Below are 26,007 nucleotides of genomic sequence, written 5' to 3'. Positions count from 1 at the left end.
TTTCCGGTCGGTGCTACATCTATTGTCAAGTAGCAGTACTGATAGTTCCGCTACTCGATGCTAGATGTCGACATTGAAATTAATAGTCTTTATGGTGCCAAAACTGATGTATGGAGTGAGCAATCTATGTATTTTTTTCTCTATGGTCATGGTTAAAAGCCGAAGCAAATTGACGTGTTTCTAAAAAAAACCGGACATGTGCGAGTCGGACTCACCCACCGAGGGCGCCGTACTTTTTAGTTAGTAGGTATTTGTTGTCATAGCGGTAACAGAAATACATCACCTGCGAAAATTTCAACTGTCTAGCTATCACAGTTCATGAGATACAGCCTGGTGACAGACTTCAAACTTCAACATTTATTCAGCAAATAGGCCACAAGGGCACTTTTACACGTCAACATTGAATTTACATACAAGCAAAAAAAAATTAAAATAATACATCAACAATTATAGACAGACAGACAGACGCAATATATATATGCGGACATACATACAAATTACAACTAATGCAACTAACCAGTTACGTATATTATAATCGAGTTTTCTGACCTTTCATGGATAGGACCTTGTCAGATATATTAACACATTACCCGCCTATTATAAAAAAATACTATACTTAATTCATACTACTTATACTAAGGTGGTTATTAGATACTGCTATGCTAATTTCAGTCGTTTCCCACGCGTGCTGGCCTTGCTCCAGTGTAGAGGTTTTAGGAGCGAGCTGCGCGGGCGCGGGGGCGGATAGTTGAAATAAAACAGTCGACATCAAAAATATGTCAACAATTTTTACGTTACTCCTTTTTAATAAGACGATAAATGTAAACATATCTTTGACATCAACTGCACCGTATAGGGTGAATCACGCTAGAACGGTCCGGGCTGAGCCATCCAAAACTTCGTTTTCTATTACGGGGTATCGATGATCCCGTGATACATTCTACAGAAAATTGAAAATACTATAAAATCATGGCTGTAATAGAGTCTGTGCGGAAAGAGAAGAGTCGTAGAATGTATTGGGTCGCATACATTTCACGACTCTTCTCTTTCCGTCCAGACTCTACGTGATGACACAAAAAATGACTTTTAATTTGGCTGGAATAGTTATTTTCGATACAAGTGCGAAAAAGAGGAAATTCGAAACGAGTGGCGATAAATTAAAACACGACCGAAAGGAGTGTTTTAAATCCACACGAGTTGCGAATTACCTATTCGCACGTGTATCGAACAACGTTTTACAGTACATAAGGCACTTTAAAGTTTCGACATACGCACGAAAAGTGCTATTTTACGCATTAGTGCGGAAAAGTAGCCCCATATGTACTGTAAAAATTATTTGTCAACGTATTTTAGGCCATCCTGCATTGTGCCAGTCTAAGCAAAGCGCGTAAGACCCGCTACACGCTCCTCTTATCCCAACCGCCACACCCTTACCCAATAGTGATGTCTTCCTAGCACCTAAAGTACCTAAACTCTTAATGAACCGATAAGTAAACGACAATAAATCCGGATAATGAGACTGTATGTAAATGTGGTCGTGAATTCGCGGCGTGGCGGAAACGCACGAATGTAACGGTTGGAAAGGATGTTGATGTTTATAAAGGATGCATTGACATAGATATCTAGGGACTGGCTTTACGGGCAATAATAATGAGGCATGACAGGGGCCAGTACAGCGGTGTGAAATCGCTACAACGCGATTGGTTGATGAGTTCGCATCACGCGTGCGATTGGTTGACGAGTTCGCATTACGCGCGCTATTGGTCGCAACTAGTCGCGTTAGACTGCACGATTGGCTGGAATTCGTGGGTAGCACAGCTGAACTAGTACGATGTTTAGTGCCCCATTAGCCCGTCCTTAGATATTATACGTCAATGAAAGGATGACTCACGCTAGAACGGGCCGGGGCCGGGCCGAGCTTCCGGGGTTTCGTTTTCTATGGAAAGCATCGCGTGATCACCCATTAGCCGTCATAGAAAATGACATGTCGGACGACCCGGCTCGGGCCCGGCCCGGTCTAGCGTGAGTCATCCTTAATGGGGGATGGCCCGATTCGAATCATACTTATTAAGAAGTCACAGCGGTACGATACCGGTATGTCAGTGTCAAAAGTGACGTATTTGTTTGAAGAAATGTCACTTTTGACACTTTTCTTAAGAGGCGTGAAATTAGAAAGAAACAAAAGATATGGCTGACGGCACGCCGCGCGAAAATTGCGACGGAATATTTAACGATCGCGCGAGTTTTAACTTCTTACCGCAATGACTCTGAAAATACATACTTCTGTTTAAAATTCTGCCTGTCAAATCCCTTGGCTATATACAGGGTGTAATCTAAAACGTGATACAAGATAATCAAACCTGAATCTTTTCATGATTTTGAACAACTTTTACTATGGGGTCAACTTTGTAAATTAACAATAAAAAAAATCTTTGCCATACATTTTTGTCTACCTCTCCTTGACCATTGAATGAATGAATGAATGAATGATTTATTCACTTGCATACATATTCAGCGCATGCACTTATATACTATATTCATTTCTATGGAACAGCTTAATTTTTTTTAATATTACAAAATTGACCCCATAGTAAAAGTTGTTCAAAATCATGAAAGATTCAGGTTTGATTATCTTGTATCACGTTTTAGATTACATCCTGTATAGGTAGGTGAACCAGGATCTATTGAGGGTGCGCCATGTTGCGGAATTTCACTGGAACTAATTTTTTCATAGTACACTGAATTGTCACCCTATACATGAGAATAACAGCGCCCTCTTGACAATTATCATATATTACTGGTCAGGCTATACTATTTTATACTAAAATCAAAGAGACTAAAATTATACAATTGCAACTACAACTGTAATTTATGAATAAATACAGGATTGGTGGGTAAATGCCTATACTGATCGTGAAAACCAAAGCGGGTATACTTTTTACTTTATGTAGGTACCTACCTACTATAAGTACTATACTGTGTTTATAATCATTCATGTCAACTCTCCTGCTGACATCTGTGTATTAAATATCAGACCTCTATTGTATGCTTTTTCTTGAAACTTGAATAAAGGGCTTATAGTAACAACCTACGCTATAGTAATTAACACACAATACATATTCACTGATCAAAAGAACCAATCATTTGAAAAAATAGTAAAAGTCTCATACAAAAGGCTTTGAAGAATTAAAATATAATTCACGATCAATATTAACTCACAAAACCAACTAAACGATAATGTAAGAACACGTCACTACTGAAAAAGAAGAAAAACACTTTCATTCCAATGTAAACTTTATGTATTTGTAATAGAGTTGAACTTGAAATTATCTGTTGATGAGATTTCAAGCTTTTTAATATCGATAGTGAAGCGTCGCTTCTCTTTGTATAAAACTATTTTATAGTTAATTAGGAGTAAAAGAAAATGTGTAACAACACTAGCTTAACAAAAGATACATCTTGTAAGTTGTTAAGGACGACTGACACTGTCAATCCATTTTAATAATGTTATAGTAAAACAATTTATTTCACAAAACAAGAAGAATAATTGAATAATTCAAAAAGTATTGTATAAAGGCGAACTTTTTATTTGCATATATACCTAAGTATCACGTATAAAGTAGGTTGTACAATTTTATGAACCATACCATCATATCTAAATCGTAAATAACTTAAAATTGTTACGTTTATAATTTAATTAAAAAATTATCTCAAAGACTTAAAATTGATTTTGATTTTGATTACATGGTTGCCTCTATTAATGATGTGCCTATAGTTCATAAGTACATTGTAGTATGTCTAAATATAAGCATGGGCAAGTATTAATTTAGCAAGTGTTTGTAAGAGCGTAGGGTACAGCAGAAAATTATGTGTTTACATGTATGACTATTCATGTGCATAAATTTCAATTTCTTGACTGTTGGTTATATGTAGGTAATACAGATTTTCTAAAATAGTTGTGGTCATTATAACCTGCCTTTAAGGCGTATAATATTCTTAAACTAGATCGAACACAGTTTCTTTAAATAATTGGTGGTATTTTTTATATTATTTATAACAAAATAATTGCACTTAAAAGCCTCGACAGAATCCATTTAGTAACACATATTCTATACTGTGTATACGTAAAAGCATATTATTTAAGTAAGTACATAGTTAGTGGTAATCTTACTAAATCTCTGCAGAACCAATAATAGGTACATCTTTAATGTCAGTGTGCCCGGTACTTAATGCATAAAGCTGCGCCGACACAGATCCATATCAAGGTGCATACTTTTTTACAAATAAATTAATTTTAATTGAAACGTCACTCAGACCGCGCGTGCTCATCTTATCTTTTATCTTATTCTAAAAACTGACCATCTCACTCATCTTAACCAATGTAAAGTTGAGCCTTATTTACGCATAGTTTAAAAGTATCTGTAGGTCAAGATATTTAGACTTAAATATTGTATGAATGAAGTAGTCTGTATATAGATTATAGATGCGATATTAGGTAGTAGGATATTCTAAGTATGCTTCTGTAGTTATGTGAGTAAAATCTTGTGATCTCGATAGAGAGAATATTATTTTTATGGTTATTTGAGAATACATAGTGTAGAGAGGCTGGGATGTAATGCCAAGGTTTTTGATAATTGACACAGGATGTTAATTTCTGCCCGCGACTTTTTCCACTTTTACCCCCAAAACTAACACTATGTTTTATTGGTTATGACTTATGAGTACCTAGGTATGAGCAAAATCACTACACCTTATAAAACAAAGTCCCCCGCCGCGTCTGCCTGTTTGTGTGTTTGTACTTTCGCGATAAACTGAAAAACTACTAAGCGGATTTTCATACGGTTTTCACCATCAATTTAGAGTGATTCTTGAGGAAGGTTTTGAATAAAATAAGTATACCTATTATGTATTATGATGAACATTATTTCGCACAGCATATATACCTAGGGTTGCCAGATGCTCGGGATTTGGCGGGATTCTCCCGATTTTTAGCATCTGTTCCCGATTCCCAACAAAGTGAAAATTGTCCCGAAAAACAGCTTCACGTTAAATAGTGAAAAAGGCGAAAATATTGTAAAATCGGCAAAAAGTAACATAAAATACATGTGGCAAGGGCAAACTAAGAAATAAATTAGTTATACATACATTTTTTTTTTGATTATTGATACCTAATAAGTATAACTATGATAAATGATAATATAGGCAGATAATGAGAAGAATTTTTTTTGTTTGTTCAAGATCTCAAATAATTTATACTATGTTTATATAAAAACGTCTATGGGCAGAGCAGCTGACGTAGTGCCGATAATGTAAAATATCGTTGTTTTTGATACAATTACTTTAATTTGAATGTTTTTTTTCCGACTTACATCCCAAAATCCTGAAAAATTTATATGAATTCCCGATAATAGCGCCTTTCGATCTGGCAACCCTATATATACCTAAGTATCGCCATACAGCGAGGAAATAGCCTTCTGGGCACATAACCATATTTTTTACCTGTAGATTTTTGTGCTTAGTTAATAGTAAGTCTAAGCCTAATTATGTTTCTTTATTTTCTAAAAAAATCCATATATACGTAAGTCTGAACATATACACTGTAATATTGCTTTAAGTACTACAAACTATGAACGTTACAATTTTATTCAGTGCTTAACAGAATTTCCGGCACCATTTTACATAGTAAACTTAGTAATAGAACTTGATGAAGTACAATCATTATTATGATAATAATAACTATAAATATACCTTTTATGCGGCAGTTCAAACATTCATAACTAACGGCATACTAAACTTATCCTTATTACTACGTCATAAAGTTACTATTCCAATAACCGTTTTGTTTAAGTAGCGACTTAATTACGATTATATACCTAAGTACTTAGTAATAAGGTAGCTATTTATTGTACCTATTTATTATGCTATGTTATCTATTATCTCAGTATATTTACGATTATCGAAGCAGGCGTCCTTGGTAGACTATTCCTTGGTTCAGTCGCCATCAGATATATCGGAGCGGCCGAGGTGCTCAAAAGTATCTACGCACTCTAACGCCTTGACAATAGAGGCGTGTTCAAATATGTGTGAGCACCTTGGCCGCTCCGATATATCCGAGGGCGACTGTTCTTGTGTGTTATAAAAAAGGAAGTAAAGTGGTGAGAAATGTTAGAGAGATAAAACCTTTTGGAATGAGTGATTCAAATTCCTAGCTAAGAGGAAATCATGTTGTTAAGTTTGTATATAAAGTTGACGATGTATTTTAACATGTGACAGAACGGAATAAATTATTAACTACACTGGCGAGTCATTGGAATTGTTTCTAACTTACGGTACAATTAAATCAAATCTAGGGATCGGACCTGGGTGATCTAGCCTAATATGTTCATTATGTACAGGTACAGGTAGGTACATATTGGGCTAGGTCACCCATATTATGTTTAATTTACTTTTTAATAGGTATTCGTTTTGTAGGTACTTTTAATTTTAGGTTACATTTCATTATAAGTTTGTTATTAATTAAGCATATATTTGGTTTTAATAAATTGCTTAGTAATACTTTCACATGTAAATCAAATTATTTTATTAGGTAATTAAGAATCTTGATGTGTTTTGAAGTAGGTACATATATAGCTACACTACTTATGTACATAAATTATAAACTGAAATAGCCATAAAAATATTTACCTTAAAATGGTTAGCTGAACGAGATTTCGGCCGTGACTGCCTAAAACAAATAAAAAATCATATAATTAATTACACATACTTACTAGAATAACTTGATAGAGTCACCCCAAGCTAACTCGGCAGCGATTTCGAACTAACCTAAACTAACCAAACATTAAAACAATGCGTAGACACAGGATAAATAATAGTACTAGGTACAGAAGATTCATTCTCTAATAAAACGCGTCTATTACGACAGATATGACGAGCGCGAGCAGGCGTCCCCGTTCCGTAGCGGTGCTACTATGGCTATTAGACACCAAAATTGGTGTGGGCCGCATGTACTTGTAGGTACTTGTAGCGACGCGACGAAATCGCGAAGTGAGCCATGCCTGGCGTAGGTAATAGTGGGGTATGGTTGAAATTTTGATAAACCGTTGTTATGGTATGGTATGCTGTCGGCCATTTTAAAACGTGTTTTCAATTAGGTCCCATTACGCAACTACATCCCTTTTGTAAATAATGACCTGTCACACAATCATGCAGTTTCTCCAGGCTTGTAGCTAGTTCTCGTCCGATAGCTGCAATCCAACCTTTCATGATCTGATCTTGATTTGATATTAATTTTTCATTTTTCTTGAAATGTTTTACTTGAAATGTTCTCATTTGTTTTACAAGAGGGCAAAGTTGTTGTTTAACCGCTCCGCTCGCTGGTGCTAATATTGATACCCGAGCAAGCGAAAGATTCCAAAATTATAAGGAGACATACCACACGAGTAGATACTTTTTCTCGGTTTCGTTAAACATAAATCTTCACTCCGCAGGCCACACAGGAGTGTGGCTAATATCAAATCATAATCTTATTTTAAAGTGCGAATGATTCAGGGATGAATGCAAATGAGCAACAATGTCAGTCCTATAGATACCCGTCGGACTGTCACGTGGAAACTTGGGAAGCATCCCCATCGGTACCGTGATGAAATCCGATACCAGACTGAGAGCGTGTTTTAATAGGGGACTGGTATGGCTGGTTTAAGTTGTGGACAAAACTTGGACTTAGAAATGTCTCTATCTATATTATAAAACAGTATCTACTGATAGACAGCGCATGTCCTTAAACATAATTTAAAAGTTCTACGTTCAGTCGTTTAACTTAACGGTTTGGACTTGGACCTTGAATTACTTGAAATTGTAAACACGTATTTTTTAAAGTCAGGTGGGGTAAGGGAAACATAATTTATTTTACTCGGGGAAGAGACACCGTATGAGTGCCTTCTACGTACCTAAATATTTTTAAGTGTATTTATGAATTATTAATAATTTTATTTTACTTTTATCATTGAATTTAAATAGATTTTATTATCTCTAAGTATCGATCTCTAACTGTTTATTTTCCCTACAAGTGTCCACCTTCCCCCATTTCCTCTTACCCCACCTTACTTATTTTATCCGAACTATACCTACAGCGAACTATTTTTCCCATAAACTAGAGTAATGGGCACTCCGCTCCAATAATAAAGAGCAGGAGAATAACAATACTGACCATTACCGGACAGATTGAAATACAAGGGGCAGACCCGTTGTTAGTCTAGATATCTAGGTATTGCTGCGGGCTGGATAGAGTAGAACAGCTTAGTTACTGTAAGAAAAAACGCTCAGGTTTTTAAACTTATAAACCACTTCCTGGTATCGGATAGAAAAATAGAAAATAGAAGAGGAGTACTAATTAGACATCTGCTACGATATGACCGGTTTCTTAAGAATATCAAAGAGAGAAAAATAGAGGGAAAGAGAAGAAGAGGAAGAACGAGAAAAAAATATTTCATTCCAACCAAAAAAAAGCGGCCAAGTGCGAGTCGGACTCGCCCATGAAGGGTTCCGTATTTAGGCGATTTATGACGTATAAAAAAAAAACTACTTACTAGATCTCGTTCAAACCAATTTTCGGTGGAAGTTTACATGGTAATGTACATCATATATATTTTTTAGTATTATCATTCTCTTATTTTAGAAGTTACAGGGGGGGGGACACACATTTTACCACTTTGGAAGTGTCTCTCGCGCAAACTATTCAGTTTAGAAAAAAATGATATTAGAAACCTCAATATCATTTTTGAAGACCTATCCATAGATACCCCACACGTATGGGTTTGATGAAAAAATTTTTTTTGAGTTTCAGTTCGAAGTATGGGGAACCCCAAAAATTTATTGTTTTTTTTCTATTTTTGTGTGAAAATCTTAATGCGGTTCACAGAATACATCTACTTACCAAGTTTCAACAGTATAGTTCTTATAGTTTCGGAGAAAAGTGGCTGTGACATACGGACGGACAGACAGACGGACAGACGGACAGACGGACAGACGGACAGACAGACAGACAGACAGACAGACATGACGAATCTATAAGGGTTCCGTTTTTTGCCATTTGGCTACGGAACCCTAAAAAAGTTCCAGGTCGTGTCATAACAGAAGGTTAAGGAGTTGGCAGAGGACAGGACGAGTTGGAGATTGCTCCACCGACAAGAGCTCTTATATATAAAGAAGAAGAAGAAATGAGAAGGAGTACAGTCAGCAATAAAAGTCTGTGTCACAATTTTTTGTTTACAGTTGGACTAACAATACTAATTACTGGTAGTTCGTCCCAAAATGAGATAGCGCATTGTAAGAAGTGAATCATTGTGAAACGTAGTTTTTGATAAAAGATGTATAAACTAATAGGAATTAATAAAACAAGGTACCTCCCTGCATAGAAGTTTGTATGCAAAGGTACTTGCTAATATTATTGCTTACTGCACCTTACGATTGTCATCTTGGAAAGTGATGTGCGTGTGCATCCGGCTAATAGATATGGAGCGTTTTCTTGTTTAAACCGTTCGCGCTGTTTTTATCTGTGGCAGGCATCTAGTGCAGGTCATATCTCTAGGCGGTCGTTACGCCGCTATATATCGAAATAAAGGTGTTTACGCCTACACATTCTTAACCTTCGCCTTACACGACCAACACTGGGCAGTTTATAATCTAACTGTGCATTTATATGAGAAATCATATGCATTCAGGGACTTTGGAAAGAAAGCAATAAAAACTGGCATTCTTAGTCTTAGTTCATATAAGGTGCAGGGGGCCAATTTCGACTGCGGAGTAATTTCAACTAATTGAAATATCTTCCATGTTTAACATTATTAACTAGAGTCACACACAACCATACCCCGGCCGGCGAGAGCAAAAATGCGTTGATAGCTTAATAGTGCGAGGACACACACTTTGGTCGATGTCGATAAAAACAACACGATGTACTGGACCACCGTTATGATATGCAGAAGTATTAATTATTGTTGTAAACAAAATTAAAACCAATTGTTTGTATTTATTCAGTATTTTATGTAATTTTCGTAATATACAATTAGCATTTTTTCTAAATTTTCTGATTTTAAACTCCTTCGCCTTGCCGATAAAATCCATTTCATCCAACTAAAGGACCGTTCTAAATCTACTGTAGTAATCGGAGCAAAACGAAATAATTCATAGTGATTATGAATTTGTTCTGTATTAGGTAGTTCCACTTCTCTGCCAGATATCAATTTATTTAAATTGTTTAAAGTTAAAATGCCAACGTTCTTCTTCAACACATTCTGATACTTATTGTGAATAACTTTACCTTGAGGATGTAACCGTAATTTTGACAAGTGCACTTTCAACTTGTGAACTATATTGAAACTGGCTTCGAGACTTAAATTTTGATTTTGTAATTGTTTTATTGTATTAGGTATTATTGAAATATAATTATTTATCCATTTAAGGTCATTCAAAATATTTAAATCGTTCATTGCACGTTTGACTTTCAAAATATACATTGAATCCCTATTAGGGAATGTCTGTATGACTCGCTTGATTTAAAAAAAAAATTGTGCTTAATTAAAAGTCGACTATTCTATCGACATCCATATGTCGATAGAATAGTCGATATTTAATTAAGCACTAGGAGCAGACGCATTTTTGCTCTCGCCGGCCGGGGTATGCACACAACACATGTTTTTCGCTATCTGGACATATACGGCACTCAGTTGACAATGTAAAACATGGAAGATTTTCCGACTAGTTGAAATTATCCCGCAGTCGAAATTGCCCCCATGCACCTTACAGCGTGTATTTTTTTGATACGACCATATGCCCTAATTAACTAACTTTATACGAAATGTTACTGACAAAATATGGAACAAAGCATACATCAGGCAAATCGCGAATGTACTAATAAATAATATTAATTTAAATCTAGCGTCACTAATACAGCGAAAGTTACAGGCGTCTGCGGTTACCTAAAGTATTACCATACTTATATAAATAATTACCATAAAAAAGACTCTATGATTTAAACAATACGTTACAATTTCCTTTAAAATACGTATAAAGCTTTGTCGCTCATTGTACAAGACGCAGGTGGCACACGCTTCCCACGAAAATATACTAACCACGTTTTTTAAATTAATAAACGACAATCCAAAATTAACCTTAACGTAATACGTTTAAAATACATTTCTGATTAGCAGTGATTTCACGCTAGTTCGAATCAACCACAATTACTGTTTTTTGATTAACATCCCTACAATCAAAATTAGACTCTAATTATATAAGCTTAAGGTTTATTTCAGCTTAGTCGTTGTGTAAGATAAGCTGGTCGGTATCTAAGGCGGGTTAGAATCGTGCAAAAACGCAATGAGATCATCAGCGAGTGTCATTTAGATGCAACGTGGAGTGATCTCTGTGACGATGGGAACACGGGCGTTATTCCTATGGATTTCTGGGGTTAGCGAGCGATGGCCTCTTCGAACCAATGTAAAGCCTGACCAGTAAATACAACGTGTCCCAAAATTCAACGATAAGCTGGCACCAGAAGATGGACCTGCTCATGACTACTCGAAGAAAAAAAAATGAAAAAAAAAGAAATTGAAAAATTGTAGACATGGTCGTTAAAAATAACACTAGGGGTGTCGATTTTAATTTTTTTTTGTAATTCCATAATAAATTGAGATATATTTTTTTCTTTTTTTTTCCTCGAGTCGTCATGAGCAGGTCCATCTTCTGGTGCCAGCTTATCGTTGAATTATGGGACACGTGGTATAGTCACGCGCCATATTGCGGAATTACATTGGAACTAAATTTTTCATACTGAACTGTCACTACATAATACGTGAGAATAACAGCGCCCTCTTGACAATGATCATATATTTCTGGTTGGGCTTTATGTGTGACCATGGGCTGGGCACCTTGCAAAGGTCGTGACACATGGTTGGACCTAGGCGTAACTCGCATTGCGTGAGCGTTGTGTTACAGTTACAGGTAAACACACGCCGAATGAACTTTTATTGTATGGGAACGGTTTTTTGGCAGCCGGTCCTGTGTGTCGATTCGGATTTTGAACAATTTGAACTAGATATCTATTAGTCATCACCAAGATATGTCAGTGTCAAACAAGTGTCAAAAGTGACGTTTTTTGTTTGAAGAACACATCACATGAAGAAGACATCACCAAGATATGTCAGTGTCAAACAAGTGTCAAAAGTGACGTTTTTTGTTTGAAGAAACGTCACTTTTGACACTTGTTTGACACTGACATATCTTGGTGATGTCTAATAGATATCTAATATTTGACGTATCTTTAAGTTCGAATATGGCTGTCATAATCGGCATTCGGCATCAAAACTCGGACCGGAAAAACGAACTACCGCTTGTGACCCCAGATGTTGCGATAACCTGGAATCGGACCGTTTACTTGAAAATATTGTTCTGAATAAGTTTTAAAATGAGAACGTAATTTGTATGGGAGGATTTTTGGCAGTAGGTAGTGTGACTCATAATCGGCATCAAAAGCTCGGAACGGAAAAACGGACTACCGCTTGTGACCCCAGATGTTGCGATAACCTGGAATCGGACCGTTTACTTGAAAATATTGTTCTGAATACTGTTATGTTAATTTGAGTGGGAGCTTTGATGACGTAATTCGTAAACGGTTTAATGAAAAAAATTGGAATTCTTACATACTTTGGGCATTCGAATTCTTACCTACTTACATATACAAAAATTGCTCGTTTAAAGGTATGTATGTTACCGTAAAATTGTAAACACTCTTAAGTTTATAATCTCGCTAGTTAAATTATAAACTGACGGTAGGGAGATTATAAACTAACCTAACCTACGTTAGATTGTAAACTAACGGGTTCACAATATTACGGTGTATAAGATAACTAATCATATAGGCACATTTTTATGGCAGTTAGGTACAAGCCCATACCATAATTGGTAATCTACTTAGCAAATTAGAAGAACTTAAGTAAATATTTCTTCTGACAAAATAACAACAAAAAAAGTCGAACCTACCAGATACGTCTGCAAACGAGCTACAATTTAAAAAAAATGGAAATGATTGACCGCTTCTAAAACTAAATCTGATGATCATAAATCGGTTTCAAGCACAACAAACCGTACACCCAGTAAGAAAAACAGTTAAAAGCATACGAATTATGTACGGTCAACATATCACGTCTCTAACTTACCGTAAAACGTCTGGATCTCGTTAAAATCCGATATCATAAAATACAGAATTGACGTACGGTATCCGCTTTCGACACATTGAATGTACAGGATGTCCCAGAAAGTTTAGAATCTAAACTTTGGATCAAACAAATAGGTTAACAGGTCTGTGAAGAACTCTGCATTTTATTAGATTGTGTGTGTGCTAGTTTGGAATTAACCTTTCATATGTTGGGCAATAGTAGATTGTTAACCAATGGATGAAAGTAAAAATAAATTGGATTTGATAGAGCCATTCGAGTTTATGATAATAATTAATTTCTACCGGCTTGCCTATTTAGAAACAATAAGTAGGGAGCATTTGATCTCGAAAATGGCTTAGTAAATTTGTTTTGGTTTGCCTAAGTCAATAATACCATCCATACGTTAAATTTATTGACTTATTGATTTAAGAAAGTACTCTGTAATAACCCGGATATATGAAGTTTATGTAATAGGGTTTATCCTATACGGTAAATGTAATAATAAGCGGAAATAGTGCGGTGACGCAACGGATAGCCGCGGTCAGGCGCCGTTACCCTAGGTAGTTAATATCAGAGGAAATATCGCGGTTCTATACATATAGCGTAGATCAAATAGCTTTGTCAACAAGCCTTATTAGTGTAACGGTTACAAGCTTTTGATAAACGGGCCCTTGGTCGCATTTATGAACCGATTCTCGTAAAATTTTGTGCGATATCAAAATAAGACCAAAACCGTAACAAATAGCTAAATCTGAATCGGGCTCATGTGCATAAATGTGGCCTTTTCAACCAAACGGGTACTTATTGTAGGTTGTCAATAAGACGCTATTTCCATAAAGGTTCAAAATTAAACCAACCTAATCGACAACCAACCACGTCACAGATGATTATCGGACATTCAATGATTTCGGCCCGTCAATCTGCTGTCTAAACATCGTATTGACATAACAGTGGCGTTTCCTGCGTCCGAGACACTGTGTGTTTTTGTTATATAAGATTAGGTATACAAGGTGTATCAGAATTCTTGTTTTTGGTTAAGGTTGTTAATTTTTTTTTACCCTGTCGTTATAAAAAAATTCACAAGAAAACTGTAGTCTATGGACGCCTGTACCTACAGGGCGCATTGCCGACCCTTTAAAAACCAGTACCCTCCTTTTTGAAGAATCCCATACTGTAATCCCTAGAGAAAACCTTGGCTTAAAAAGTACTAATGTACTTTAAGGAGGAGAGTTAAGTACCTGAAAACCTTGCTAGGTTTCGTGGATGAGCTGGGGTATAAGGGGCCCACAATTACTAGTTCGCCGGACGATATCAGCCTGTCAGTTAAACGCAAAAGGTTCCGAACAACTGGCAGGCTGATCTCGTCCGGCAAACTGGTGATCTGTGGGCCGCGGCCGGTCACAGTAGCGCTATACTTGGTCAACCAGATCATGACAGTAGAAAAAGGCGGCAAATTTGAAAAATGTCGGCGCGAAGGGATATCGTCCCATAGAAAATTTGTATTTCGCGCCTTTTTTAGGGTTCCGTAGCCAAATGGCAAAAAACGGAACCCTTATAGATTCGTCATGTCTGTCTGTCTGTCTGTCTGTCTGTCTGTCTGTCTGTCTGTCCGTCTGTCTGTCCGTCCGTATGTCACAGCCACTTTTCTCCGAAACTATAAGAACTATACTGTTGAAACTTGGTATGTAGATGTATTCTGTGAACCGCATTAAGATTTTCACACAAAAACAGAAAAAAAAACAATACACTTTTGGGGTTCCCCATACTTCGAACTGAAACTCAACAAATTTTTTTTCATCAAACCCATACGTGTGGGGTATCTATGGATAGGTCTTCAAAAATGATATTGAGGTTTCTAATATCATTTTTTTCTAAACTGAATAGTTTGCGCGAGAGACACTTCCAAAGTGGTAAAATGCGTGTCCCCCCCCTCTGTAACTTCTAAAATAAGAGAATGATAAAACTAAAAAAAATATATGATGTACATTACCATGTAAACTTTCACCGAAAATTGGTTTGAACGAGATCTAGTAAGTAGTTTTTTTTATACGTCATAAATCGCCTAAATACGGAACCCTTCATGGGCGAGTCCGACTCGCACTTGGCCGCTTTTATTTACTAACAAGATTTGGTTGACCAGCTATACCTCGTTTTTCACGCAAATGGTTGTCAATTTGCGGAAAATAATAAGTAAAACTAACTAACTGTATACCAAATTACCAATGTAAAGTCATTGTAAGGTTGTGTCAAAATATCGTAGTTATTGTCCCCAGTTTAAAAACACGCCGTATAACGTATACATTGTGTGCTTCCGCGGAGTAATATGATTAGCGTTATTTTTCTCGAGCCCCCGCTAATAACGTCGACATTGCGTTTAAAGTATGTATGTATGTGGTTAAGGTCGACATGATATAGAGTTATGTCATGAAGGACAGTTGTGTGGGTGCAACGATAGCAGGCGTGTCTTACTCCGCGATTTCGTCGCTTTGCTACAGGTATAGCTAAAAGTACATCTGTTCGGCCCCAATTTTGGGGAAAGCTATAAGCCGCGCGTGGCACTGTCGCCACCTAGCGGCCATATCTGTGCTGATCGTAACAGACGCGTTTTGTTAGAGAGTGAGTCTTCTGTACTTAGTACTATTATTTATTCTGTGACGATAGTTACATAATTATTAGGTACCTATTACCTACTTATGATGGCGTTATTGTTATTATTGCTCTGTTCGAGGATTGTCACCCATTTTGATGTCATTAATGTCACATTATATCATTTCTGCCCAAAGTACTGGCATGTAAAGTGTCATTCTATGGAACTTGCTAACTATTTAAACAAAAATCACTAGTAAATTGACATTCAGAGACAATTTTAATATGGCGGTTTGTTTACATAGTTGGCGAGTTCCATAGAATGACACTTAATTTTTTTCATATCACGATAAAAGAAGGTAAATTTAGTTTTCACACCTATTCGAAAAAGAGCTTTTTCCTCCATGCTAGGAGGGATCAAAGTAACACTTTTCTGTTCTAGTACACTATTTTTATATTTTTTGCACATATTTTTTTTAGCTTAAATAATCTGTTTAAGCATCAGATTGTGTCAACACTAAGGTTTTTTTATTTTCCTCATAGTTGGTGTGAAAACCAGTATTTGACACACGGTATCAAAATTATTTCGTCTTGGGCGTTAACACTTGAATCCCTCATTACGCTCAGGATTCTACTTTAGAATCCCTCATTACGTTCGGCATTCTATTGTAGAATCCATCGCTTCATTCAGGATTCAATGTACGCCCTTGACGGAAATATATCATTTTGATCCCTTGTGACACAAACTACTATTGTCGTTCAACAGTTTTATATTATTACGAGACTTTCACGTATCAATTTATTTACCTGATAATAAAACATAATACATATTTTAATTGTACCTTTCAGGACCAATTTAGCTCTCACTGACGCTTTTGGACATACCTGTAACAAAAATAAAAAATAAATAAGATTTTTTTATCATCATCAGCCGAAGTCTCAGCCGAAAGACGTCCATTATCAACCTTAATAAAATTACCTATAAATCAAAAGACAATACTGTATCAGTCATATAACTATTCTGAACCATAGAATTCACAATAGAAAGCAATAACGTAAAAAATACAAATGAAAGCCGGTCACATGCAAATATACAATAGCAAATCGAAAGTACACAATTTTCTACGATGGAATCGTATTTTTTTCATATACAATACTTTCAATTTCTTCGAGTTTCGCTTTCCTCGCTATTGTATACCGCTAGCGTGATGTCAATTTATTTTTTTCTTGAAAATGTTTAAACATGCTTATGCTTTGGTAAAAAAACGTCTAGTTGAGAGGTGTCAAATTCATATGGTGATTACTTTTCAGACTTTTCAGATTTGTTAATTGAGTGGTAAATTTTTATTTGATTTTGATATTTAAAAAAAACTGCTGATATTTAATGCCGGGACAACGCGAGGAAGATAATGATATTTAAAAAAAAACTTAAAATTACGGTTTCCATGATTCCAAAATGTCATATTATTTCAATTAGTTTTAGTGCCAAAACATTCTGCCAGACAACTAACGTGCAATTTATTTACCAATTACCTGACATAATGTGGTAGACCTATAATATTTATAGTTCTCATTAAACTAAGAGACATTTTGCTTATTTTATGTATATTGGAACTATAAAACTATGCCTCCTGATTCCTATAATACTGATAATAAATCGGAGTGAAATGCAATCATAAAATAATCTTTAAAGCCATTTAAATTAAATTGCATATGTTTAGGCCCAAGCAGTTTGGTACCAGCGGTCTCATGTTGAATCACAGACCACTTGTTATACAATAATTAGGGATGTACCGACTAGTCGCCGACTATCCGGCCTCATTTGTAGTCGGCGATTAGTCGGCGACTAGTTGGCAAAAATAGCCGATTAGTCGGCACTTTATAAGTGTCAGACAATCAGGACAAAAATAAATAAACAGCAAATATTAACCATAAACCATAATAGGGGAAACCCTATTTTACCCAAATTCCTATTTTGGGGTGCTTACGAAAACTTTTGTTCGAATTATTGACCGTGTGGTCGCTTTCTTATGTCCGATTGTTCGGTTGTCGTATGAATAGCCTAAGTATTTTTTTTAATTAAATTTTTTAGCGTTACTATAATATGATGAATAGCGCGACGAAGGGGGAAAAAACGATTATTTTTTAAGTGATCTAAATCGAACTTAGACGAAACTAATGATCCGGCCGACTAGCCGACTAGTCGGCCGACTAATCGGCCATCCGAGCGCCGATTAGTCGGCTAGTCGGCCAAATCAATAGTCGGTACATCACTAACAATAATATTATAACTAGACGTGTGCGCCGCGCCGGCGCGCCGCCGCCGCCGGTCTTTTTTGCCACGTCGCCGCCGCCGATAAATGATCGGCGTGAAATCGGCGTGACCTTGAGTGTTGTTAACTAGCTATTCCGTGTTGGCATCTGGATATCAATATGGATTTTTTGTATAATATATGTTACAGTTGTCAAATGTAGGTACATCAATTATTAATTAAATGAAACAGAATAGCCAGTTACACAAACTATTTGACACACCAATTAAAGTAACGAGTTATCCTAAGTATTCAAGAAAAATTAAGGAGCAATAATTTATGAAGTAGAATTTTTTCCTGTTAATTGTGAATTCACATTGCCTCACATACGAAGGCAGAATGCTCCATCATGAAAAGACTTACAACTAGGCAACGAAAACAGGGCTCATGTAATGGAGTCAAGCAAAAATCTGAGAACATTGGTGTGCGAGTTTTCGAGACCCTGAGTTTCCTAAAAACAGTCGTGTGCCAAAAATGTCTAGAAGAAAGAGACAGAGTGACAACACTGTAGATTCACTGTCAATCTGCCCCTGCAAAATGCTTGCCCCACGGAAATGTGCAAGCTGTAAATGGGTAAAGCAACATTATTTTGTCACTCGATGCTATAAATTCTTGTAACAAACTGTGCTACTATTGTCGCCTTCCTGACGGGACTCTCCTGAAGAAAGTTAAAGATGAAAGTTCTAGAGAGGTCTTAAGAACAACCATTCCAAGACCAAAGTAAGGCGATTACGTAAAAGCGAGTTTATATCTTGGGTTGATAACCAGTGCCGGTGGTTGCACCGCCGAGATATTTACGCCGCAAATCTGGCATGGCTAAAAATGATATGGCTAAGGCTAACCTCGACAAGATCTGGAAGAATACAGGTATTCGGCGTGCAACTAAAGTGCGCTTGGTACGAGCTCTCGTGTTTTCAATATTCCAGCTTCCAGCGCTTTTGAGATCTAGTGTTAACGAAGATTTCTGCTTATACCTTGGACAGCTTGAAGAACAAACCCCTCCATAATTTCTCAGAGAGCTCAATATCGCCACTCAAATCTTCACAACATGCCATGGGTGAGCCCTTAGATTCTTCGGACATATTAACCAACGCGTGATGTGGAGAAAAACATGAATTTAGGAATTAATGGCAAACGTGCTCGAGTTAGAGCATGTGTGAGATCGTAGACCGCTATGAAGAGGTCGGCTTGCGCCAGTCTGACCGCGCAAAATGGACACAAAGTACCTACATGTGGTCGTAATCCTCAACAATATGAAAACGAGAAAGAAGATAGTTACGCCTCAGTGAGCATGGTGCTTACTGCTTGTACGACAAGAAAACCAATAAATAGAAGCCATAGCAGTCCACTATGTCTAGCAAACTTCAAGGATATTTGGAGTTTTGTTTTGTTAAAGTATGTCATTTTTAATACGATAAGCCAATGAAATGAGATATTGAGATATCGGATCGAAGGTCATTGGGACCAGGTAATCCCTTAATGCAAGCCAGTTAGTAGAGTAATTTAAGTTATTATAGCTATGTTATATTCATTTACAAACCCTATTTTACTCACAGTCTATTCAAAACCATACGTAGTTCACTGACCAGCAACCTAGATTGATCAAATTTTCAAGAAAAACAACAAATTAATGATTTTTCTTAAGAAACCTGAAAGTCAAGGTCACGCCGATTTCACGCCGAAAACACGCCGCCGCCGCCGATTTTTTGGCAAACGCCGCCGCCGATCATTTTTTAATCGGCGCACACGTCTAATTATAACTAAAGATAGGTTTAATCGAGCAACAAACGCAAACGTATGTTAAAATTAACACTGATTTAAACTTTCACGATTTTTACACATTATTAAATTATACAACGGGACTTAATCGCGTATCTAAGTGTTAAGATTTACCTCCGACGTTTCGAGGACGGCGTTGTCCCCGTGGTCTCGGAGAAGACTGGCTTAAGTTGACATCAGCATCGTCTAACCGCGCGAGTTTTTCGAACTACCCGCACTTGGTCTTGTTTATCCGCTTGAACGTTTTGCGCACTAGGGATGTCACTCTGTCGACACACAACACTAACGATATTCGATTTATCGACTGTCGATATTCATTTACGCTTACATTTACTAATGACTGGATTCCATGTGGATGAGATCTTGAAACCCTCGTCCCGATTGAAATTACTATGTTTTTTGATTTCAATGGCTTCCCGTACTTTCCTGCTGTAGAAATGACGATCCGTGGACAGGATTTTAGGGTTATGCAGCTCAATCCAGTAGTTTGGTCCTGACTCCAGTAAATGCTCAGCCACGGCAGACTTCCGTGAACAATATCGTTAGTGTTGTGTGTCGACAGAGTGACATCCCTAGTGCGCAAAACGTTCAAGTGGATAAACAAGACCAAGTGCGGGTAGTTCGAAAAACTCGCGCGGTTAGACGATGCTGATGTCAACTTAAGCCAGTCTTCTCCGAGACCACGGGGACAACGCCGTCCTCGAAACGTCGGAGGTAAATCTTAAAACTTAGATACGCGATTAAGACCCGTTGTATAATTTAATAATGTATGTTAAAATTATCAACAACAGTATACCTCAGCAAAAAATATTGTCAACGTATTTTAGGGGCGCCTTGTGAAAGAGCATCTGTTTGATGACCACAAGTGTTCGTAAAGGGTCTCTATCGTTTCCCATAAATTTTAAGTCATAATGTATTGTTTATTCGCATTTTCGTTAGTCATAATTTGTTTTTCTCAGCAACGCGTAACTTTTCAGGATTGCCATAATACAAACCAAAATATAGGATAACCTTACGAAAATCCTGAAAAGTTAACAGTTTCAGAATTATGACTACTGATAATCTGACCGTCATTACATTGTGACTTTCAATAATTATGTCAAACAAAGGGATCCGGTTCGTAAATGTTTCACGCGCAGTCTACATGCAGCAATCTATGACAGAAAGTTGTAAAGATGGTACCTACACTGAGTTTAATAGCGTTTTAGCTAACGTCAAAAAGGCTACGGTGAATTTCATGTTAGTTAGGATTTATTTGCGTTATTCACCGTTATGTTGTAAAGCGGGAACTGCTTAATCGAAATGTGGCTATAACTATAAGTATCAAATAATATAATTAATAAATAAATAATTGCTGTTGTGTTGTTGTTACCTCTGTCTTCATGTATTACTTGTGTCTCTCTGTAAATATTTTTACCTAAATTTTGTAGACTTGTGTAATATTGACTATTTTTTATTTGTTTACTACTAGCCTCCATGCGCTACTTTTTCTTTTATTTATTTTTTTCACCGTCTAAGGATAAATTAAATAAAAAAAAATTGTTGGAACTCTACAATAATTGAAAATGAGGATGTGTTTTAAATGGCAAGGTACCTTCAAAGGTTTAGGTTGTGTAATTAAATTATAAATTATTATGACCATTAGAATAGAATAGAATAGAATAGAAATAGTTTATTCGTGGCAATAAAGATATAACAGATAAAACAGGGGAACAAATTACATTAAATCTGGAATAACATTTTTTTAACTAAACGGAATTAAATATCTAAGTCTAGGTCTTTAGTCTAACTAAGATAAGTGATTTTTTATCCGCAAATATCCTAATCCGGAAAGAAAATCCTAACAATTAGTAAATACCTAGAAAAAGAATCAGAATGTCTGGCAATTTGCGGGTACAGATTAGAGACATTTACCTTTACTGCGGGTCATATCAAAATTGTTTGTTTAAATTTGAACTTTAATAGCTGTTAATAGAGTTGAATATTGTAACTGCCTTATGCATAAAACATCTGTACGTGTAAAAACGTAAAAATACTAACGTGACTTCCTCGCCATTAGGATTCCGCTGAGACTGGATTAGGGGCCCGTTAGAGAACCCTGGAATTCCAACATAGTTCAAGGCTCTTGTCATAAGACTCAAAAAATACGTTGCGTCGAGTGAGAAGTCACATTTTTTGCAATAGTCACATTTTTGCATTATAAAAAAACTAGCGACCCGCCCCGGCTTCGCACGGGTTAACAAATTATACATAAACCTTCCTCTTGAATCACTCTTTAAATACCGCATCAATATCCGTTGCGTAGTTTTAAAGATCTAAGCATACGTAGGAACAGACAGACAGGGGGAAGCGACTTTGTTAAGAAAACCGGGCAAGTGCGGCCAAATCGTAAGTCATGGACATTGTTGCACATGTCACAAACGAGGGCCAAAAGTCACGAATCTTGTGACTATTGTGACCATTTGCAACACAAGTTCAAGCTTTGAAATTACTGAACATGCTTGAAGATGGAAAAATTTCTTCCTATCCTAGTCGGTAAGGGAAATGACACTCACAATCAAATTAAATTTTTCCTTTCATTTGGCGTTTGTCGATGTATGATTATCATTTTAGCTTAGGGTCACCAGTTACAGTTACCTGCAATAGTATGTTACACAACAAAGACCGTAAAAATATATGACACGATCTTATTTGTAGAACCATAAGAGCGTGTCACATATTTTTGCGGCCTTTGAATATATTATTGCCAGTGACTGTACAGTCAAAAATTTACGCAATGATCCTTAACCTCTATACAACCCAAACAGGAACTAAATAACTTAATGACAAGGGTAAACAAGCAAAACCCACGGAACCCACACACGTGTCGCAACTATTCGCGCACGTGGGTGGTACGCAGAATGACAAGGTTTCGCAAAGGTCGCGGTGGTTCAATTAACTTTTTTTAATGTGTTCGTAGTGACTATAGCAAGCATATGTGGTTGCGGATAGTAGCAGGGTTATCGTGACCTTATGGGCCTTATATAGCCCGCATATGTATGTGAATCAAGTTATTGGTCAATGTGAATCAAGTCAATCAAGGAATGCATTTGTGAATCAAGATACCAGTGATTTATCTGCTGATTTTTTTTCGTCAGATTTCAATAAAATTTTGTGAATAAATAGAGTTGCCTATTCTGTACAATATAAACTTGTAAAATATGTCCTAGAAAAAATTCCACTTACTTACGAATAATTACTATTTCGGGACAAGTTGTCGGCCAGAAAGAGTAAGTCTTTCAACCAGCCAAGTTTTATCTAAACTTTACGAAAAAACTCAACAACACAATAAAAGTCATCCCTTTTACGATTTTATATTATTGGTTGATCAAAAACTTATATACCTACTCGTAAGTAACAGGTATTACCTACTGGTTTCTATATCTAGTACTCACCAGTTTTCGTTAAGCATTTGGAATAACAGTGGACGAAAAAAAACAGTATACTATGTTTGTCGACGCTTAAGAGTATAAAAACTATAAAAAGGGTGATGGAGTGTTAATTTTGTTAATTTTATACGCCCGGCTAATTGATTACACTAGTTTTTTGTGGTTCTAGAATATTTTTGATTATTATGAGTTGTTTTTTCCTTATGAGGGTCTGTCTTGCAAATAGTTGATGCCTTAACGAAGCAGCCAGAATCATAAGTATTTAACTCAAACGATCACTATACAAAAAGTACTATATTAAGCTGAAATGTATACTTATATGTGTGAAATTTGTATACTGAGATGAATAAAACTAAACTAAATAAATACTGCCTAAAAATATGGCACCTCACCTTTTGTGTTTTTATCTTTTCATCAAAAATAGTAAATAAAACCTTAACGAGGTTTATATAAAATAAAAACACGACCGAAGGGAATCGACACGAGTTGCGAAAATATTACCTAACTGCCGTATTCGAACATTTCGAACTTCAAGATATTCACAAGAGACGACACGTACTAGATCCATTCTAGATACGTTATAGTTTAGATTTCAACTAGTTCTCTTTTGCAGCGCAATTCGGGCAACCAATGTCACTTTTACGATTGATCGTGTTAGATTAATCTATTAGATGTGAATTAGATCTCTAACTAATATCTTGTGGAAATCGTTCAAGAGTATCTCCAGAATCGTGGAAATGTCAAATTTGACAAGTTAGATCTTAAACATATCGTTATCGTATCTCGGCGATGTCTAAAAGATATCTAATAGATGTCTATTACAAAATCGGAATCTGGCCCTCAGTAATTCGTACATGTATCGTAAAACGTTTTACAGTACATATGGCATGTTAAATTTTCGACATAGACACTTAATGTGCTAATTATCGCACTAGTGCGGTAAAGTAGCACCATAAATGGTAAATAATTTGATTTAATTTGTTCCCAAAGTTGTCAAAAATAATTAGTTAAAACTAAAATGTTTAATGAATTTAAGCCTTGTTGATCTATAATAAACAATTATGTTTGTATGCCTGTCTGTCTGTACTAATTGCCAGCTCCAACTCCATTCATTCCATTCAACATTCAATAAACCCGTGTAATGGTTACATCAACACACGAACAAATTGAACGCATTTTTCAACGTAAGTGTCCCATTGTGCGCTCAATTGCTATTGGTAGTGTCTAGTGTCGTTTGATAAAACATATTGAATTAGAGAAACATGGTGTGTTGCCAAATATAACGCAATACCTACTTTAGACAAAATAAAACCGTAGTACTTAATACCAATAGTTTTTTTAAAATTGAAAATCATAAATATTAAAGGAAACCAAACCTTCAAAGTAAGGCTTCAATAATTTTTTAGGGTTCCGTATCCAAAGGGTAAAAACGGGACCCTATTACTAAAACTCCATTGTCCGTCTTTCTGTCTGTCTATCAGTCTGTCTGTCCGTCTGTCTGTCTGTCACCAAATTTTCACAGGTGTTGTATTTCTGTTGCCTGCTGCTATAACAACTGACGTGATCCAGAGGCCGTGAGTCCAAGTCTCACCCAGACAGTATTTTTTCCACTTTTAAATTTATTCTAAGCTTATTACATAAGTGCTCGGTATTGAGTGCAATGTAAACAAGAACGTGCATAACGAACTCACGTAACGCAGACAATGAGAAACGTGCGACAGCTTTACTTGCGTGCACGCTTTTAAAACGCGGAATTTCACGGTTTTACTTCCTTTGACTGTAATGTTGTGTTTGCGATTAGAAATGGTTTTTAACCTAGATTAGAGGAAGACACGTTTGTGAATCGATTACATATTACATTGTTTTGAACCTACCTACTTGAAAAAGCGGCCAAGTGCGAGTCGGACTCGCCCATGAAGGGTTCCGTATTTAGGGGATTTATGACGTATTAAAAAAAAACTACTTACTAGATCTCGTTCAAATCAATTTTCGGTGGAAGTTTGTATGGCATTACCATACCTATATTTTTTTTAATTTTATCATTCTCTTATTTTAGAAGTTTCAGGGAGGGGGACACACATTTTACCACTTTGGAAGTGTCTCTCGCGCAAACTATTCAGTTTAGAAAAAAATGATATTAGAAACCTCAATATCATTTTTGAAGACCTATCGATAGATACCCTACACGTATGGGTTTGATGAAAAAAAAATTTTTGAGTTTCAGTTCTAAGTATGGGGAACCCCCAAAATTTATTGTTTTTTTCTATTTTTGTGTGAAAATCTTAATGCGGTTCACAGAATACATCTACTTACCAAGTTTCAACAGTATAGTTCTTATAGTTTCGGAAAAAAGTGGCTCTGACATACTCGGACAGACGGACGGACAGACAGACAGACATGACGAATCCATAAGGGTTCCGTTTTTTGTCATTTGGCTACGGAACCCTAAAAAGGAGGAATATCTCTCGAATCGTCGGGTTTTTAGGGTTCCGTACCTCATAAGGAAAAACGGAACCGTTATAGGATCACTCGTGCGTCTGTCTGTCTGTCTGTCCGACCATTCCCGTCCTTTTATCTCCGAAACTACTGGGTCTAAAATTTTGAAATAAATACACAAAATAGTTTTTTACCTATAGATGACAGAAAAACCTATTAGAAATGTGCAGTCAAGCGTGAGTCAGACTTAATGGT

General features: G+C 36.4%; 2 protein-coding genes across 2 annotated transcripts in view; both read right to left on the bottom strand.

Moving 5' to 3' along the window:
• LOC134651923 (uncharacterized) overlaps positions 1 to 26,007 on the bottom strand; it is a 343,848-nt gene that overhangs the window by 95,340 nt on the left and 222,501 nt on the right. The window lies entirely within an intron of this gene.
• Positions 1 to 26,007, bottom strand: part of LOC134652037 (uncharacterized) — a 181,791-nt gene that overhangs the window by 69,719 nt on the left and 86,065 nt on the right. The window contains exon 2 of the mRNA XM_063507190.1: positions 6,685 to 6,724. The gene's annotated coding sequence lies outside the window, so the exon portion shown is untranslated. The remainder of the gene's footprint in view (positions 1 to 6,684; positions 6,725 to 26,007) is intronic.

The sequence above is a fragment of the Cydia amplana genome, chromosome 11 (assembly GCF_948474715.1).
Source record: "Cydia amplana chromosome 11, ilCydAmpl1.1, whole genome shotgun sequence".
Lineage (NCBI taxonomy): Eukaryota > Metazoa > Arthropoda > Insecta > Lepidoptera > Tortricidae > Cydia > Cydia amplana.
The sequence above is the reverse complement of the archived record's forward strand: the minus strand, read 5'-3'. Positions and strand labels throughout refer to the sequence as shown.